Source organism: Aethalodelphis obliquidens, unplaced genomic scaffold (genome assembly GCF_003676395.1).
Source record: "Aethalodelphis obliquidens isolate GAN/ISIS:26980383/991018 unplaced genomic scaffold, ASM367639v1 scaffold15, whole genome shotgun sequence".
NCBI classification, from domain to species: Eukaryota; Metazoa; Chordata; class Mammalia; order Artiodactyla; family Delphinidae; genus Aethalodelphis; species Aethalodelphis obliquidens.
In genome coordinates this window covers 31,945,185-31,949,420 of record NW_020837959.1, presented here as the reverse complement: position 1 = coordinate 31,949,420, position 4,236 = coordinate 31,945,185, and the positions used below count along the sequence as shown (strand labels likewise).

The window sequence follows — 4,236 nt, the reverse complement described above, 5'->3', positions numbered from 1 at the left end:
TTTTTTTGCGGTACGCGGGCCTCTCACTGCTGTGGCCTCTCCCATTGCGGAGCACAGGCTCCGGACGCGCAGGCTCAGCTGCCATGGCTCACGGGCCCAGCCGCTCCGCGGCATGTGGGATCTTCCCAGACTGGGGCACGAACCCGTGTCCCCTGCATCGGCAGGCGGACTCTCAACCACTACGCCACCAGGGAAGCCCGAGAATCTTTTTTTTTAATTTTAAATTTTTATTTTGGCCACTCCACTCGGCTTGCGGGATCTCAATTCCCCGACCAGGTTTTCAGCTTGGGCCCCGGCAGTGAAAGCGCCAAGGCCTAACCCCTAAACCAAGGGAACTACCAAGAGAATCTTGCTCAGGCACTGAAGATCTTAGCCAACTCATTCAAAACACCAGTATAGTATATTGCTTGTTGATCTAAGTTATGTTCTAGACAGTTTGACAATTCAGAAACTAGAGATCATATTTCAGAACAGAATATAAACACGAGCCATTGTCTATGTCAAGTTTTAAATTCTTCCTTGAAGCCTTTTTGGTTGAAATTAATTCCTTCTTCCTAACATTTCCCGGTTGCTTTTTGGACTGCCATATATTTGAGGTATTGATATAACTACCATGATAAATTGTAAGCTCCTGGACAGCAGAGAACATGTTGTTCATCTGTGAGTTCCTTATAGTGTCTGGCAAACCACTTTCAACATAAAACATCTTCCATAGCTACTGATTCAGCTGAACTGTGTTACGTTATATGAAGAAAGAATATGGAGAATTGAATAACAGGATTTTAGAATTTTGGGATTTCTGATTTTCTTGGATTTATCACTCAAGTAAATGTATCATTTTTTGCCCTTGATTTGACTTTCTCTGTGAGGCTAGAATTCTCCTTTTGATGTAATAACGCAAAATTAGTTTACTTGGTAATCTAATCATACCACCTTGGAAAGCAGAGGGCAGTGACCTAAGGGGAAAAAATGAGATGAAATTAATTTTGTTTGGGGCAAGGGATGAGTGGATGGAAGAGGATGGGTCAACATGGCAAAAGTAGCAAAGGAAAATTTCAATCAGTTTATGAGATGGCCTTTGGGCAGATTTGATTTTAATTATGTAACCTCTCACTTAAGTGGGTCACCTCTGCAAGTGCCTTGATATGGAGCAACTGAAGTCCTTGGTTGCTTTGTCACCAAACCCATTAAACGAAGTAAACATTCATTCTGTTTTATAATTAGGTTGTGCTTTTGATAATGATGTATACTGTCAGCAGATCCTTCTGCCATAATTCTTACCACATAACTTGCTGAAGAATATTTACCTTTGTACTCAATGTACCTAGAAAGTAGAGGTCTGAGGTTGTAATTCCATGCTCTTTGTAGACAAAAGGAAAGTTTACTGATCCTTAAGTCATATGTTTTCACCATGAGTGGGAAAATACATAGAATCAAAGAATGAAAGTGTTCTAGATTTACCTTTGCTTGAAGAATTATCTGGTCCCTTCTCTTATTTCACAAATGAGGCTTCTGAGACCCTGAGAGCTTAAATGATATGCCCAAGACTGGAATCAGAACCCAGGTTTCTGGTTCTGTGTGCTAGATATTATTGCTACTTTTTTCCCCTATGATGATACTGTTTGGCTTGACTTCACAGAAGTGACCATTTTTGTTTGAACTTCTATTTCGCTTTATTCTGGGTATCATATACAATTCAACAGATTGCCTTCTGTGTGGGCTGCTTACCAGGATTTGCCCTCCCATGGCACTGGAGTCTTTAGAGTAAGGATGTTAGGTTCCTCCTAGCCCATTTCTAGAGGGTTTAGTTTAACTTAGTATATTTAGACGCTAACAAAGCATTTATAAGAAATGACTGAATCCATAATATGTAATGCAAACCATTTATTGTTACTATTGTATCAGTAAGGAATGCTTTATGCTACAAGTATGCTGACTTGCAGGCTTAAGCAATAAAGATGCTTAATTATGTTTAATAAGTGGGTGAGCTGAGGTTCAACAATGTTTTCAAAATCCAGGAGTGTTTCTAACTTTCTGCTCCACCATCCTCTGTATTGTCCTGCTGACTCATTGTCTCAAGATAGCTGCATTGTCTCTAGGCATCACATCTGTATTCCAGGCAGCAAGGAGAGGAACGGGTCAGTACTGGTGATCTTATTTCCTTTTATTGAAGAAAATAAATGTTTTTTAGAAACTTGTTCACCCTGACCTGTAAACTTCCTACTTCTCATTGGTCAGAACTGTGTCAAATGTTAACTCTTGTCTGAAAAGGGACTGGGAAAGAGTTATATAGTTTTTGTTTGTTTGTTCGTTTGTTTTATCTCTATAGTGGATGTGGGCAAGAGAAATATATTAGACATCTGTTGAATTAGCCAAGCTTCAGTTTAATGTAGCCCAGGAATATATACAACACTGTAATATTCTATACCAACTTCTAATTCTGTTTCATTGTCTGGTCCATCTTCCCTGATGGAGAAGTCAGAAGGTACACTTCTTTGTCTTGTTAGATTCAAGAGAATTTACTAGATGTGCCACATGTGCCCAAACCGAGGGACATGCAAAATTAAAGTGTCAGCAAGCAGGCTGGGGTCAAGATGTGAGTACACATGGGTCATCCAAAGGAGAGAAAGCAGATCAAAGCGGTTAAAGTTAAGGGCTCTGGAGCCAGATTGTTCTAGATATAAATTCTGGCTCTGCCATTTCCTAACTATGTGACTTCACTATGTTACATAACCTTTCGAAGCCTCAGTTTCCTCATGAGGTGAATGAGGATAATAATAATACCTTATTCATTGAGCTGTTGTAAGGAGGTGTATTTATAAGGCCCCGAGCACAGTCTCTGGCTCATAGTAAATGTTCAATATCATCACCATCATCATTATCATCATCATCATCATCAAAACAGGAGTTGTTTGAAGTGTAGATATTAGGAATTGGTATCTAGAATGAAGAACTCTCAGAGCCTGAGGTATGAGAGGAGGTTAAGTGCAAAAGCAGAATGAAATCAGACAATACATGCTCCCTGCAGAGAGCTGGGCTGCCTCCTTTAAAAGGATTCCCTGATGCAAGATAGAATGAGTGACTCATCCATGGGGGGATATCTTTTATCTTGTGGCTTAAACATATCTCCTGGAAGGTGGTGTACTGTATAGGATTCCAGAGTATAGAAATGGGATGGTGGAGGGGAGAAATGCTGGCGATAGAGCTCCAAGGAGAGTGGGGTGGGGATCTTCTGGTCATGGGTCTTCTGCTGATAAGACCTATGAGAACCATCATGATAGAAGCCATAGACAGCTTCTCCCTTTGATCTTTCTTGCCCTCCTCTGATTGACTGATGTGTGTGTGTGTGTGTGTGTGTGTGTGTGTTTTACGAGTCACTAGGAATGCCCATCAGCAGTGCCCACTTATACAAAAGTAGCTCTAGGTAGGGTGGACATTTGGGCTCATTGGAAGATAGCTCAGCTCACAGACCTATGTGATGTGTTTAAGTCCATCACTGGCTAGGATCTAAAGTGGGGTGGAGCTGCAAGACAAAAGTTTACGTGTTTTCCACTCTCTTTTTGCTTGGACAACATCTGACCACCAAACAGAAGGATGTTCATCTTTATCAACAGTTGTGAGTTGTCAGTTACATGGCTTCCTCCCCTTTCAGAAAAGACCTGATATAGATGATAGTGTTAAACACATACGCTAGACACTGTTATCTATATTAACTAACTTAATCTGTGAAACAACCCTGTGAGGTAGGTATAATGATTACCCAGATTTTTACAGGTGAGAGAACTGAGGTCAAGTAACTTACAAAGACCATAAAGGTGTCTGTTGCATTGAAAAAGATATAACTATGTATAAGCTTGTGTCTAGACTTAGGCTAAGACCCATGACTTCAGAAAGACTAAGAAAATTGGTCCGTGATCCTTCAATTTTTTTTTGGCTGTGCTGCATGGTTTGCGGGATATTTCCCCAACCAGGGATTGAACCTGTGCCCCCTGCAGTGGAAGTGCAGAGTCCTAACCACTGAACCACCAGGGAATTCCCTGTGATTATTCTTATAGATTGTTTTATTCTAACTTTTGCATGAAGAGTGGAGTTTAGTGAAGCATTGATCCAAACCGTTTGTGCTAAGATGGAGATAGTGAAAAAAGAAAAGCCCATGTCTTGGCTTTTCCTAACATATATTAGCCAATGACAAGTGCAAGGCTCTTTGCCCACATCACGAGATGACTGACAGATGGG

At 40.8% G+C, this 4,236-nt stretch overlaps 1 non-coding gene across 1 annotated transcript; it reads right to left on the bottom strand.

The window, feature by feature from the left end:
* Window positions 1–3,959: 3,959 nt before the first annotated feature.
* TRNAG-UCC (transfer RNA glycine (anticodon UCC)) lies at window positions 3,960–4,032 on the bottom strand. The gene has a single exon. It is a non-coding gene; the product is annotated as a tRNA-Gly (tRNA).
* Between the last annotated feature and the right edge of the window lie 204 nt (window positions 4,033–4,236).